At 35.8% G+C, this 16,955-nt stretch overlaps 1 long non-coding RNA gene across 1 annotated transcript in view; it reads left to right on the forward strand.

Annotated features, from left to right (window-relative positions):
- Nucleotides 1–16,955, forward strand: part of LOC114484016 (uncharacterized) — a 739,540-nt gene that overhangs the window by 358,573 nt on the left and 364,012 nt on the right. The gene's annotated exons all lie outside the window — the stretch shown is intronic.

Genomic DNA, 16,955 nt, shown 5'->3' on the forward strand with positions numbered 1-16,955 from the left:
GAGTCTCTTCCCATCTTTTCCCCTTCCCTCATTCCTTTCATGTTGTAGTCGAAAGCTCTCCTAGCGCATTCCAGCTCCTTCTCTCTTTTATCTTACAGGGGCATCAACTCCCCTCCCCCCAAATTTCTTGGCATCTGCTTTCTGGAATATCCAAACTGACTATAGTTGTTACATATGTAGTCTTCAAAAACATGTATTAAATAGTGGGGATTATTCTCAATCACATTTTATTGATTAAAACACAGAAGAAAAGGAAGGTTAGTTGTTTTGCCTATTTTCACAAAGCTGGAAATGGTGAAAGTGGGATTTAATTTCCCTTCTGAATAGAGTATCTATGTCCTTAAAAATAATTTAGTGTTCAGAAGGAAACTGTTGTGGTTCATTTTGTAGTGAAATATGATTTTGAACTGCCGTAATCACTTTGGACATACTTCTTTTATTTATTTATTTTTTGGTAAACTTAGATTTGCACATGTTTGGTTCAAAAGGGCTTGTTATAGAAATACATTTTTGCGCTCGATTTGGAGTTTTTCCAACATAAGCGTCAGCATATATCTTCCTGGCAGAACTGCCATTATCTTCATTCCATATGCTCTAGTTTCACCTGCGTCCTGATCCCCAGGTTAAAAGAAAAGCACGTGGGCGTGATACAGCATAGGCTCTTGTTGCTCTGATGATTTCCATTGTTAAATATAGTTCTTGCTTTTCCTTGGAAGGTTCTTCAATCAGAGTGGTGCACTGATTCCTTAGCCTGATATTGAAGGCCTTATTTCCCACAATGCTCAAATCTATGTCTAACCTGTATGACTACAACAACAGACTTTTGGTTATTCTTCAAAACATTTTCTACTGTTAAGCTTTTTCACAGAGTCTTTTGGCTTGAATATACTATTTCCTTTCTCTCAAAACTTTTTCATTAACAGCCCTTTCTCCTTCTAGACATTTTAAACTAGGTGAATAGGGCATGGAGGGTAGTGGAAGAAAGCCCTACACATGCCTCAAGCTTCTGAGATATATTTTCTACCAGAAGCCTTCAGTGACTCCTTGATACTGCTGTGGTGTCCCTACTATTAGCTCCATAGCCCACAAAGAAAGACCCTTGAGGGCAAAGGTGTGTCTATTATAGCACCTCTCACATGTTATAAAGGCATTCAATAATTTTTATTGTAAAATAAATATCAAATGATTTCTATTGTAAAAATGTCTATTTGCATCTCTAACTTTGAGTCACCAGAAAATTAGAATTTGGTCATTTCATCTTTGAATCTCCCTCCTCCTGCAGAGTCTTTCACATGGTGGCTGCTTAATAAATTCAACTCAGTTTAATTAGGAAAAGTAATATAGATGCTAAATGTGATTATCAGTTGTAGACAGTGAAGTATAATGGAAAGAAAATATTACATTGAAATTTCAGTATTACCTATATCCATGAATTAAAGTAGCCACAAAACTATTAAGCATTATTGCCATTTTGTGTTAAAGAATTTCATTTTGTTAAAGTTTCCTATCCTTCTATGTGAAAAGTGCCATAAACTAAACCTTGTCATGAATTGTTGTTCTTCTTCCATCATTAAATATTAATAGTTACCCAAAGGTTTTTATAGCCATACCATTAATTGGAATTGAGCAGGGAAAATCACCCAGAATAGCATTAACCTCATGGACCACTTTTAGTATCTCTACCCTTAGGGGTAAATGAATTCCCTCGAGTAGTTGTTTGCAACTGGTCAAATTCACCAAGAATTGTAAATTCTCTGGATGACATCTCTAGAGTAAACTTTTCTCTAAATAATACCTGTGTAGCCCAGCAACAAGCTAGACATATTTGTGTGACATTTCCACCTTCATGTATACATAGCCTGCCCAGTCTTTGAAAAAGTGTTTGGTAAAATACAAATTTATTGGAAAAATAATTAAAATGTCACTCATCACTAGTTTTAAAAGAGAAATATTTATAATAGCTGGAAGTCATACTTAGGATTATAACATTTGGGGGTATAGTGTGTTTGTAGGCAGATGTGAAATCGACGTACAGTGGTTGAAGACAAAGAATGTTTCTCCTCTAGGCATTTCTACAAAGGAAGGAAAAACAACAACAACTATAGACACTATAGAGTCTCAATGTCTCCAATGACTGAAAGTCTCCAGGCAGTTAGCATAAGATGGAAATTTAAAAAGAACTTGAGAAAGAACAATGTTTCATGATTCACTGATGTTTCTTGGGGGACTCAGGCTTCAGAAACAGTATATGAACATCATTTGAGGCTTGCTATGTCTCACCATGACTTCTCTTTTGCCTCTGCACATTAACTTGTAGCAAGTTGCGCCATAAACGCAATGACTTACAAGAAGCAAAGTGACACATTCTTTTTATAAAAGAAAGAAACTCTGTAAAGCTAGAACTGGGAATATAAAACCAAAGTACTCAGCAGATAAATTACAAGTCATTTATCACTACTCTAGGATTTTGTACAAGGAGAGGCTTCAGAGCTCATAAGTGTGGCTAGACAATTCCAGTGATCTATGGGGCCTGACCAACACCCTTCTGAACTCTGAGGATCATAAGTTAGAAGACCAACCAGAGTGGAAGGTCTAGGTCTGACCTTAGAAACAAAGCAGACGTAAAACGAAATTAAAACGGCAACGGTCATGGTGGTAAAATATTGTTCATCAGAGGTTTGTGGAATTAAATGAGACTGTCATTGGAGTGGAAAGATTCAAGTTTAAGTGCTTTTCATATTTGAAGAGGCATGAAGTTGACATCCTTGAGTGCCTTTGAATTCTCTTTGATTTTATTTAATGACATTCCAGGCTTCCATAATCTTCCCTCTGTATAATCATTAGGACTGGCAAGGATTGAGGACCAGGACACCCCAAATCCAGCAAATGCCAAATTAAATATTGATAGTAGGTAGAAATAAACAATCCCAAACTGACTAGCTTGGAGGAGGACTTTGATTCATTTTTTAAGGCCATAGGTCACGACAAAGAATATCCATTAGGCGTTTCTCAGAATACATGGGTTGTAGTTTATCTTCCTTGCCCTGCAATTCCATGCATCTAAAAAGAAAGGGCCAGTGGGCTTTCTTTATAAGTCATCTGCTCAAAAAAACTTTACTTCACTGATGGGGATATTGAGGCCCAGAGAGCACAAGTGAATTATATGCTGCAAGTTGGAGTAGGCTTAAGCCGGGAATAGATGCCAGGTGTCCACTTATCACTATCAGAAAGAACTATCCAAGTTTATTTGTTAGTTTTACTCTTCTTATTTTCCCAAAGAGAAGTTGATATGAATTCTAGGATTCCTGGCTATTTCACAGAATATGATCTTTTTTTTTTTCACTTATCTTTTTTGAATGATTGAAGAAATCCCTTAGCTTTTAAAATATTACGATGCCGTAGAGGAAATGTATTAGTGCTAGGCACTGGGTAGATAGAGATGTATATGTCAAGAATATTAACCAAAAAATGGACTTTATTCCAATGCCACCTATTAATGGGTTTAATTTCTTCCATTTCTAATAGCTCATTAGCTGCTGTATGGATTCAGTGGGATATCCTGAGGTTATCAGCTTCCTGCTGATGGCCAAAATGGTCTCAGGAGCGTCATTGGATGTCTAAATGAAGGTTGACGTGTGTTTATATACAAAAGCTGACGCAGTTTTGGAGGAAAGGGTTTTGGTACTTATTTGCCTCTTATAAACTATGTGATTTTGGGTACATTACATCTTCTCCCTGAACCTTGGTTTTGTCAGACAGTATTCTCCAGGTACTTTCACATCAAAAGAACAGTTGATAACTCCCTGAATTTATCATTAACAGTTGACTGAATGATAAGAATTATAACTAAAGATGTTGAGCAGATGACATTTATAAGTTTAATTACTTTCATTGTGAATATAATTATAGTTGCAGGTCCTTGAAATACAAGAACATTTCACTGAGTAATTGCTTATTATATCGTGGTGTTAATGGGCACCAAGACCAGGGCTTTTCCTTTTATTGGCCACACAGGCGATGTTTCTCTGTTATTCCCTTGCATTGCTATATTGAAGGACATGGGACAGTGTTATTACTACAGTAAGAGCAATTATGTACACTATGAAGTGATCCCTAGACTGAAAATACAGACAGCTGAATTCTAGTATGAGTTCCAGTGTTTATGAGAGCTTGAGTAAATTACTCGAAATCGCTGGACCCCAGTTCCCACAGTAGTAAATGAGGTTCTTGTGCCAGATTACTTCATGACTAGAGAACTTTAGTTTACTTCCATCACTAGGGTATTCCTTACCCTGGCCAGCCAGGTAGGCTGTGAAGTGGGAGTAAAACGTGCGTTTCCTTTCCTTATGACTTGTATTTTAACACCCTCTGGTATACTGTGTGGAGGGGTATTGTGAGAGTTCACCCCAGTACAGGACACTATCATCTGCATGTGAGGCCAGTTAGGGTGGAATTACATGCCACGCATTACCTTTCTTGAAGATCATGCTAACTGCTAGACTTTTTCTAGGTGCCAGGTGTTAGGGTGGAATTACATGCCACGCATTACCTTTCTTGAAGATCATGCTAACTGCTAGACTTTTTCTAGGTGCCAGGTGTTAGGGTGGAATTACATGCCACGCATTACCTTTCTTGAAGATCATGCTAACTGCTAGACTTTTTCTAGGTGCCAGGTGTCTTGGCATAATGATGAGAGTGGTTGCTCCTCTATAATGTGTTGAGGGGGAGGGTTAGGATGTGGGAGGAGTCTAGGGTGAATACCTGGGTTCTGTCTTGAGATTCATCATATGTATCATTTATTAGGCATCTACTGTCTTCTGAACACTCTGCTATATACATACTATTGTCTCTGAAAATAATATACCTATTAAACAGTAATGGGATATTAGTTCAGTTATATCAGTGAGAAAGTAGTAGTTAAGAGAAAATAAGTAGGTGATGTTCAAAGAAGTTTTTTAATTTGCATAAGATCATTTATGAACAAATCAACAACTCCAGAATTTGAACCTGCCTCTTACTGTTTCAAAGCCTATCTCTGAATATACAGAGGACAATATGCCATAATAATATTAAAATCAGTGAAGTCTATTTCAGATAGTATGTTGTGAAACACCTTAATTTTATCAATAAAGTCCCTCAGTTCCAAAGAAAGAGAAAGGTTTATTTTCCCAAGGCCAGCAAACATCAGCCCTAGAAATAGACAGTCAGAATTCCTAGCTACCAAACTAATACTCTTCTCACTAGAGAGAGATTTTTTTCTCAGCATTATATTACAGTTTTCCTTTTTTCCCCAGTATGGAGGGTGCTTATTCTGTGAGTTTGCAGATGACGACATCAAGAGAAATAGGGGGAGAGTGTTTACATTGATTGAGAACCTATTTTGTGTGTTTTTGGATGAGTCAATTCTGCCTTTTAATCCTCCCCAAATCATGATGTGGCAGAGGCAGACAGGGATGCTGAGGTCAGGGGTTACTTGACTTCCCAAGAGTGAGAGCAGAGCCAGGATTCAGATTCCATATTGGTTTGACTAAAAGGCTCTTTAGATAAAACACTTTGGAAAGTTTAAGTTTAAATTTTTAGTTAAATTTGAAATGTTAAACAGTTGAACTAGAGGATATGTTATGTCACTCATTATTTGTTACATTTTATAATGCCCGTTAAGTTCTTTCATTCTCATTTTCCTCCCAGAAGGCAAGGATAATTTCTTTGAACTAATACTGCTACAGTTTTGTTGTGAGTCATTCTGGGTATGTAAATTCTGCATGTTTGAATAGTTTTTAAGCTGCTGCAATCTGTACTGATGATTCTGTCCTGTCATAGCTCTAAAATCATGAGAATAGCAGGAAATGTAATTCCTTTCTCTAATGCCTAAATAAGAAATGACCATTCACAGAATTGTGAAATTTAATTGTTGCTTGAAAATTAATGATATGAGCTTCTTGATGTCACCATAAGGATATATTTATAGTATCTTTATTGTTTTGGCTTTAATATGAGGCAGCACATACTTGGAAATGAGTTTAATGGATTCAGTCAGAGAAGCTTAAATTATCCAGACTAGAACCAAACAAAGGAGGAAGGGGGTTTAGATAGATTAAATAGATGATAAACTTTTAGAAAGAGTTCTGCTACCTTTTTTTGGGGGGGTGTGTGAAATTTTATTTATTTTTTAATTTTTTAATTTTTATCGGAGTATAGTTGATTTACAATGTGCTAGTTTCAGTTGTGTTAGCACAGTGAATCAGTTATACATATACATATACACTCTTTTTTTAGATTCTGTTCCCATATAGGCTATTACAGAGTATTGAATAGAGTTTCCTGTGCTGTACAGCAGGTTCTTATTAGTTATCTATTTTATGTATAGTAGTGTGTATGTGTCAATCCCAGTCTTCCAATTTATCCCTCCCTCACCTTATCCCCTGGTAACTATAAGTTTGTTCTCTATAACCAGAGTTCTACTAACTCTTAGCAAGGATTTAGGCAGTCAACTATAACCTACCAGGCAAAGAGAGAAAAGTTGCTTCCCTAATTTAGAGAAGGAAATAGATGGATGTAATTCAGTATCTTGGATAGTTTTTTGAAAGGCAAAACAAACAAAAAACACAGCAGGAAAGAGAAGCTCTACTGAAGGTTTTCATATTCAGATCTCACTCTGAAGGCTCAATCTATTGATTCCCTTGGGACCAGTTTTTTTCTTGAGAGCAAGCTATAGGCATTTGGCTCTTTGGGGATTGTGGGGCATTTTTTCATGTGAATAGATGTTCTTAAGAAAAACATGCTCTAAACTCAGTTGTTCTTTTTGCTCTGATTATAGTAAAGCTGCATATCATAAAGACTATGTGTAAATATTTTACAGTAAAAATTATATAATATAACTGTGTTTTGCTTAATATTTAAAGAACTCAGAATAATATGGTTTAATGAAAAAGCAATGTATAGAGGAGGTAACCTAGAGCAGAGGGGTCAGCAAACTACATTTCCCAGGCCAAATTGGACTGCCTGGAAGTAAAGAATACTTCTAAGATTTTTTAGGGTTAAAAAAAATAATATATGTATATGGCCTACAAAACCTAAAATATTTATTTTTTGACCCTTTGCAGAAAAAAGCTCCCTAACTCTTGATTTAGAATAATGTTTTAAAAAATATTTAGACTTTACAGCTTACCTCATTTCTATTCTTATTAAAATTTTGTATCCATGAATTATTTTACTCAGGATCACCTTTTGGTGTAAGTAAATTATTACTAGCCCATTTTATAGATGAAGAAATTGAAGTTAAGTTACTAAGTCCTTGATTACTTAGCCTTTTAATGTTGTGGATAATATGAACCTCTAAATTGCATCTACTACTAAAGTATAAAGGCATTTATAATCAATAATTATGTATAGCAATATTTAGCCTGTATGTGAATAAGATGCCATCAAGATGAATAAACCTTCCATTTATATCATATAATACAATTCACTCAAATAAAATGTAGATAAAACTTTGATTTGACAGAATCTGTGTAGTAACACCTACACAGATTTTTTATTTTAGACATGAGCCAATTATAAACTAAGCATATACTATTATTGTTAAAAAATTTTCTAGCATAAAGATATTCGTAGTCCCTTGGAAATCTGTATTGGGGGTGATTAGGTCCTGCCATAGCTCCAAACCACGAAAGTCACTGGAAATTCAAGGGGCATTCAATAACACACACCTGTACAGTGAATGTGTTGGAATTCATTCACATAAGGGAAAGTTAATATGAAACAAACTAAGGGAAAGTTAATATGAAACAAAGTTATTTAGTATGGAAACAAGAATGTATTCAGGAGATATGAAATTTAGTAAAAGAAAGACTAAATTCACTGTATTCTCTGGAACAGTAATTGCAGTTATTCAAAAATATGTGATGAATTCTGAAAACTGATGAATACTGAAACAGTTCCTAAGTGACACACACCAAGCAAGTAACAGACACTTTGTCTTCATTATAATATAATCAATAATGTGGAGGATGGTTTAGGAAGCCTTGTCCGCAAATTTGTAAGTTACACAAAGCTGGGAGAGGAATGTCTCATTCAATGGTAGTGGGTTGTTTTAGTCTATGCCAATGTATTTTAATCTTTTGTACATTTTGCCTGGAAATATTGTAATACATGTTTCAGTCAGCCAGGAACCATGAAGTTTCAAAATATCAGTTGCAACATAGCTGTTTTAGACATTTTGCCTGACAGGGTTGTTATCTCAGGTGACGCTTCTAAATGTCCAGATTAATGAAAACACAGTCTCAGTTTACTTAGCAGCAGTCATTAAATTTATAATTCAATAAATTTTACAAAATGGTAATTTATATAAAGCATGTGCACAAATGCCCACACTTTGCCAGTAAGCATGTGGAGTCAGACGGGGTCACTAAGAACCGAACACAGTAGTACAGATGATAAACTTTGGTCAGTTTAAGGGGTCGGGTATCACCTGGCACATGGGGGCAGATCAAAAAGGCAGAGACTAATATGGCTCTAAATCTCAACATTGATGATTTGATCCTTCTATTTTAAGTTCTAGATGAAAACAACCTAAAATACTACTTTTTGGCTATTTCCAAAATGCCCTGAACTTTTTCATGTAGCTCTTGCCATTCTAATGGTTAAAACGGGAAGAGAACACCCGTGTGGTTAAAAGAATTTATTGTTATCAACTACAGTAAAGCTTGCTTAGGTCACATACTACTAACATTCTCTTTATTCTGATGCTCTTTAATCCTTTTTACAAGGGTCACTGTGGGTCCAAGAACTCCTTGAACAGGAGATGTCTCTGACCTAGACTTATTGTATGAGCCCTATTGGAGATGTGGCAATTGTCCACTATGTTTCCTGGAACAGTGAAAAAAAAAAAAAAAAAGAGAGAGAGAGAGAGAGAGAGAGAAAGAGATTCAGCAAAGGTGATTCTGAGAAAAAAATATGTAGCCTTAAATATTCAGCTCACTGATTTGCAAACTTTCTTCTTTTCTAATATATCCAACTCAAGAAATTATAATAGCAGCTACAAAGTAAATTAAAGATGTAGAAGAAAAGAAAATTTAAAGTTAAGAGCATAACTGTTTAGTGAAAAATAATCAAACCAATAGAGAGCATCATCAGAAAAAGTTGCTGCTTTGAAAAGACTAACAAAATATACCATTCATTGGCCAGACTGTTGAAGAAACTTGAAGAATATTTTAAAATATTAGGCAAAACAGAGAACTTCACTACAGCTATATTTAAAAATTATGCAATAAATCTGTGTATCTATAATCTATAACATCAGATTTAAAAATTTTAAAAACATAAATACTATACATAATTTGATGACAAGCTGATAAGAATAGGATAAGAGAGGGAAATTTTTTTACAGATGCTTGACTTTGGGACCAAATTTTATTAATTTGACAGCTATGTTAGTACACCTTTTTAATTTTTAAAAAAATTTTATCGTGGCAAGAACACAATATGAGATCGAGCCTCATAATAAATTTTTAAATGTATAATATTTTGTTAACTATAGGTACAATGTTGTACAGCAGATCTCTAGAGCTTATTCATCTTGCTTGACTTGCTTTTTTAAATATTTATTTATTTTATTTTATTTTTTATTTTTTGGCTGCGTCATGTCTTAGTTGTGGCACACGGGATCCTCGTTGCGGCATGTGGGATCTTTCATTGCGGCGCGCGGACTCAGCACATGGGCTCTTCATTGCGGCACACCGGCTTCTCTCTACTTGTGGTGTGCGGGTTTTCTCTCTCTAGTTGAGGCGCGTGGGCTTAGTTGCCCCGCGGCATGTGGGATCTTAGTTCCTCGACCAGGGATTGAACCCGAGCTCCCAGCACTGGAGTGCAGATTCTTAACCACTGGCCCACCAGGGAAGTCCCTTGACTGCAACTTTTTGCCCTTTGTTTAGTAACCTTCCATTTCCCATTCTCCCCAGCCACTGGCAAGGACCATTCCATTCTTTGATTCTATGAATTTGACTTTGGATACCTCAAGTAACTGGAATCATGCAGTATTTGTTTTTCTGTGAATGGCTTATTTCACTTAGAAGGGAACTGTTTAAAATATTGAGATAGAAGCTATTCTGTTAGGTACTCTTTTTTAAACAAGCATTTGTAGGTTTTAATTTGATGAAGCAACAGTTTGCAAAAATACTTTTCTAAAGAAATCAGTTTATCTTTTTTCCTAATAAATGGAGTACATTTCTTTGGTAGATGGATTATTTTCCCCTAGGATTTATATGAAGGAAATGCTTTTCTAGCAAGCTTGCTTTCTTCCATTTCCCTCTTATCCTAATACCACAAATAGTAGACTGTTTATGACTTTTGTCTATAATAAATTATTTTGGTGTTACTATTTAATGCATTTTATTTATGAGCTGTATAGAATGGTCCATGCTTTTCCAACACTCACTGGTATAAATAATCAACAGTAATATAAAGAAATAGTATTAACTTACTTAGTAATGAATATAATGTAGGCATACCAGTTTTGTATTTATATTATCTCATTTAATACACATGACAGCCTCTTGGTAAATATGATTACCATTTCACAGATGCTCAAACTGAGGCAAAGGGAAGTTTGATAAACTTGCCAAACTCTGAGCTATTAAGTGCTTAAGTTAGTGGTAAACCAAATTAGGTATTCCAGGGCCTTAATTTTGGATGCTTTTATTTTTCATATGGTATATCCTAGTAACACTCAGATCTATTTTTGTTATTTAGTCAACCAAAGATAAATGAATTTGGGGTGAAGGTAGAACAAAATTGAGCCACCAACAAAATGAGGGAGATAATGCATTATTCTGTATCAATAAGTGAGAAGAAGGATGTTTCCATGCCTTAGGAAACGTCCTTTTGCTTTGCATGGGTACTCATAATGAAAGCTCAGCACACTTAGTATCAGCATGCTACCTACCAACCAGGAGAGCTCAGCATAACCTGTACTTTGGGGAATCAGTCCATGACATTCAGATCCAGTGGGTTCTGCCTACCAACTACTATCCTATTTTTAATCAGCTTAAGGACAAAGTGTTAGGGAAACTGAGTCAGATGAGGAGCCACGTATGTAGCTCAGAAGAAGCAACTTATGTTCACCTTTCTGAGTTTGGCGCCTTTGTGAGATCCTGCTTTCCTCTATATTGACTCTGCTGTCCATGTCTGGCACATGCTCTGACTAGATGAAGAAAATACAATAAACCGTAACTTAAAGTAGCTGATATCTCTGGAAGCAAGGCTCTTGTCCTACCTCATCTTGCCATGTGTACCTACAAAAGGGTCACAATATTCCTGAACTAAAATCGCTCAGCTAACAGTAAGATGAAAATTTTCAATTCATCAGATCAAAATCTATAGCTAAGAATATTTGCAGTGCAAATTTGCAAATTTGTACTCAGATTAGGGAAGGTTAAGTCATCTCAAATACTTACATTGTTTCCCTCATAGCTAACTCTCAATATTTTTATTACCTCCAGTCGTTAACAAAAGGTATTAATTAGTTGTTTTTTTTTTACCAGCATACATACATTTCTGTTTCAAAGTGAATTTTTAAGAAAAGAAGGCTATGATGCAATCATCTTTGGAAATTATCACTATAATTTTTATGCTTGGCTGAAGGTGTTCATGGAAACAATTACAATGAATTCACCTTCCAACATGATAAAAATAGATGATGTTCACTGAACACTTATGGGTTAGGTATTGTGCCAAGCATTTATCGTGAATTAACTCATTCAGTGCTCTCCCTCCTCTATGTGTAAGGTAGTCTTATTATTTTTGCTTTACAGAGGAACTGATAGAAACTCAGAGAAATTGATTTGCCCAAGTTCATATATTTAGTGAATGGAAAAAAAATAATTCTAATTCAAGTAGTTGGTTTTACATCCCATGTTAACAACTATGCTATAATGCCTATAAAAATGAATAATAGTAAAATATTAAAACAAAAACTAAAAAAATACACCCTCGATCAGCCCTGTTTGTTGATTTCAATTATTCATTTTCTTTCTCATCATTTTCCCGTATTTAGGAAAGATTTATACATATTTGAAATAGTATCATAGTATGTGTCATTTTATAGTTTCTTTTCATGTGTCTATGATAACACAGTGTCTGTGATATAAATATTATTTTGGAAATCATAATTTTAATGTTTGCTTAAAATTTTATCATATGGAAGAATAATTTAATTAATTCCCTTATCCTTGAACTTTGAAGTTATTGCTAACTTGATGTTGTTCTAGATAAAGCTTTACTTTGTATTATTTCCTTAGAAGAAGCTACCAGGAAAGTGATTCTTGGGTCATATTCTTTTTTTTGTGTGTGTAGGTACTCAAACTGTACTTATAGATGAGTTACAGATAGGCTTTCTGAATTTATTTGCATTGTTGGGGAACACTGATGATTTGCTTTAAGAGCATCCGTTTGTGGCATCTGATTGACATTGATTGAAGGGTTTATCTGGTTGATAGTCAGTGGGAAGGTTCTCTTCTCCCTCACTACTCTTTGTAAGTTTTCCTTGACCGTCGTGCCCTATTGAACCTGTCTCAGAGAGGCAGACTTGTTCTTTCCCAAGGTGTAGAAGTAACCATGTTTGACTACAAGGAGATCTTTAATAATTATCATCTTTCATCTTGAAGAATATGCTAATTAAGAGTATAAGGAAATGCTTGTAAAGCATGGTTCAGTTCTTTAATAAAAATTGATAAAAGTTTATCTTCACAACGACCCACACATACAAGGTAAGTAAAATAACCTGCTGATATTAGTGTTTAAATCTCAGAAACAGATATAATAGGCCTAAATTCACATAGCTAATAATAGCAATAGACTAGAGGGATCTTTGAAAACGATCTCATGCTCCACCTTTCATGACCTTGGCCCAGCTTTTTTACAGACGTTCGTTGCTGTAGCAAACAGCTACACATGGTAATTCTGTTGAATATCCAAACCTGGAAATATGAGGGAATTAACTCTGCATGAGATAACTCCTGACTAGGTACTAGTATATAAATACTCTCTTTACACTGGGGGGAGTTCTGAGGTGCATTCTCCATAGCTCTTTTTTGTGCGTGTGTCCTAGTTGCTCACATTGGTAACCAGATCCATATCACACTTACGAATTTGTTTTTCCTCCTTCCTGTTTTCCTCTTTCAATTCCCTAAATCCTGTTCCTTGGGGTAATTTCCAAAATTAAACTACCCATATGAAAACTTTGCTTTTTGGTGGAACCTAAGCTAAAACATGGATAATTTGTGTATTAAATTCAAATGGATAGAAAAACTTAAAAAAAGAGTCTAGGCTAAAAATTCTGAAACACAACATAAATAACAGAAGTTTCCAATATAAGGTTGCTTTTAGTTCTTTGTTTCCAATATATGCTCATTGCAAAACATTAAGATTAAAAACTATGGATTTTTTTAAAAAGAAAAAGAAACTTACTAATATTGTCAGTTCCCAGAAGCAACAGCTGTTAATATGTTGATATATATCATCCAGTATTTTCATGCATATTAATATATTTTCTTTGGAAAACTGCATGAAATATATGATTTTATTTTTGTACATGAAGATATGTATATTTCCTTATATAAACTTTAAGATGGGCTTTATATTTGAAGCATTATAATTACACCATATGGATTTACTTGACTTTTTTTTACTCTTCCCTAATTTTTGGACATTATCCATACATTTGCAGAGATTATCATTGAATAAAATATTTACAGAAATATCAAAATAAAATAATGACAAAAGAGCCACCTTTCTGCTGGGAATTTTGTATTACTTTATATTTCAGCCGTTGGTGCCTGAGAGTTCTCCCTTTGCTACACTGTCTTTGTTATTCTGTGTGTGTATTTGTGTAATCTGAAGGAAAAAATGGTGTCTATATTTATTCATAGGTGTTTACATGTTTGTTAGTAAAGTTGAGAATTACTTTAATTTTTTCATATCTTTTTTTTTTTTTTTGCGGTACGCGGGCCTCTCACTGTTGTGGCCTCTCGCGTTGCGGAGCACAGGCTCCGGACGTGCAGGCTCAGCGGCCATGGCTCACGGGCCCAGCCGCTCCGCGGCATGTGGGATCCTCCCGGACCGGGGCACGAACCCGCGTCCCCTGCATCGGCAGGCGGACTCTCAACCACTGCGCCACCAGGGAAGCCCTAATTTTTTCATATCTTATTGGCTATTTGTACTTTTTACTTTTATGAATTAATTTGTTAAGTATTAAAATAGCAATTAAAAGAAAAAGAAAAGTTTCATCAAGGATTCGTAAAGCAGAGGAGAGCTAATTATGAAAAGGATAAGATTAGTGTTCTCAATAAAACTTATTTAAACCCCCCACATACACACACATGGAGAGATAGGTATTCAAACCAAACTAAACCCATCAGATATAAATCTTCCCAATATTTTCATCTTAAAAGGACATAAGAATAGAAAATATTAAGAATCATCACAAAACAAAGGGAAAGTTTTTAGAAAGACTATCACTGTATTTCATTTCTTAACTGAACAGCATGTACATGCACACTAAACATATACACACAAGCTTCTTTTCGTGCACAGATCTGGAGAATATGGGTGCAGACGGATAGTAAGGATGTAGGATAATAGTTAAGGAACAAAAAGTTGGATCAGGCTGAACTTATTGATGTGGATCCACTAAGCAGGAATTCGAGATTCGATGTAGCTCAAAGGGTGAGGAAGAATGCTAACATTTGTTTGGTTGTTTGGCTGAAACATGGATCAAAGAGTGGCCAATACTTAATGAAGTTGAAATTCCAGAACTGCCCTGGTATACTGCAGTAGAAAGGATCCGAAGGTGTAGGGAGATTGGAATGTTAGAGTGGATTTATCATGTCAGACCTGCTCACCCACCCTGGGAGGGTCCAGAGGACACACCTTTCACCATGACTGTGAGAAATAAATTTGTGAGGGGAGCCCAGCATCATTGCAGAGCTCTGTGGTCACTCTTCTCTGTGGGTCAGAAATTGCAGTGGGAACCACTGTCACTGAACTGGGATCCTTAAATGCAATAGGAATAATTGGATTCCAGGGTGGCAGGGGCCAAGAGGTAGCACTTAATCGCCAAGGACAAGGTGGGTGTGGTTATCATAATGGACAGCAGAGTCCAGACAGTAATCACAATAGTCTGACTTGCCAAGACCTGTGGCATCAACTAGTTTATCATTGTGTCTCTAGAAAAGAAATAGATGGGAAGCCTACTAACTTTTTACTTGAACTGTCTAAAAAGAAGTATCCTAAGTCAAATGAACTAAATTCTAACTTGAATCATCAAAACAGTGTCACAGCTCCTCGATCAATTCCCAGACTCGCACCAGTTTATAAACCTAGAATCCCTTGAATGAAGGAGAGGCTGAATGCCCTGGAGGAAGGACCCTGTTACACCGCCAGAAGTGTATACTGTTAGTATTACTCCTAGCCTTCCCCAAAGGGACCTATATGGCTTTTTGTCACGCATTGGGGAAAAGGAAATAATCAGATTCTTCAGGGATTAATGGGTGCTGGTTCTAAACTGATACCGATCCCAGGAGACCTAGAATATCCCTTGGTCCATCCGTTGGAGTTGGTGCTTGTGGAGGCCAAGTGATCAATGGAGTGTTAGCTTAGATCTATCTCATAGTGGGTTCAGTGGTTCTCTGAACCCAATATGACATTATTTCTCCAGTTCTGGAATGCATAATTGGAATAGACATACTCAGCAACTGGCAGAATTCCCATAACATAATGCTTCTGCTTAACATATTTATATTATGACTAGCTCACATAAAGATGAAAATGCATGCCTCTTCCCCGAACCAAAATGACTCAAAGCCATGCTCAGTTATTGAATCCAGAATAAAGCCCTCAATCGCTGGACAATACCCATTACTCCTTTTTCTTGTATCTCTTAGCATTATATCAGCAGCTCTCTGATTTTGTAAAGTGATCATTGAAAAAAATAGTGCACACACAACTTTTTGTATAAAGCCTGTGTAGACACTACTACTTGCTAGCACTTTCTACCATCATAGTCCCCATTATTATTCAAATGCTGCAGGGAATTATACATAGGAAGGGATGAGATAAACTCTGTTCACGGTTAACATTGCTTTGGCTTGTGCTTATTTTTATGTTCTTGAAGACTAATGTTTATTATTTGCTGTAATAACAGCAGTTTCTGTATATTCTAACTCACATTGAGAGAATAGTAAAATTTAATCTTCCTAAAGCTTGGCATTCAAGTTACTTTTCAACAAAAAAGATTCAAGTGGTTCAGTTACATTTCCCAACACCCCATTTGGTACTGATGTTACTGAAAACCACACTTCTAAGATGTTGAAATTGTATTTTTGCCCAATGAACTGAAAAGCTACCCTTTCGAAAATGGGTTGTGCTGTAATTTAGTCCATCGGCCAGTATATTTCAACCTTGTGCAGTTAGCATTGCTAGAAGCATCTTAAGCACATGATGTAAGTAATCTCTAGGAAATGAACAGGAAAACAATGATCTCCTTGCTAGATGTCCCCAAAGCATTTCTTTTTTTTTCTTTTTGAATTTTATTTATTTTTTTATACAGAAGGTTCTTATTAGTCATCCATTTTATACATATTAGTGTATACACATCAATCCCAATCTCCCAATTCATCCCACCACCACCACCACCACCACCCACTTTCCCCCTTGGTGTCCATACATTTGTTCTCTATATCTGTGCCTCTATTTCTGCCTTGAAAACTGGTTCATCTGTACCATTTTTCTAGATTCCACATATATGTGTTAATATATGATATTTGCTTTTCTCTTTCTGACTTACTTCACTCTGTATGACAGCTCTAGATCCATCCACATCTCTACAAATGACCCAATTTCCTTCCCTTTTATGGCTGAGTAATATTCCATTGTATATATGTACCACATCTTCTTTATCC

The sequence above is a fragment of the Physeter macrocephalus genome, chromosome 17 (assembly GCF_002837175.3).
Source record: "Physeter macrocephalus isolate SW-GA chromosome 17, ASM283717v5, whole genome shotgun sequence".
In the NCBI taxonomy this organism is placed as follows: Eukaryota; Metazoa; Chordata; class Mammalia; order Artiodactyla; family Physeteridae; genus Physeter; species Physeter macrocephalus.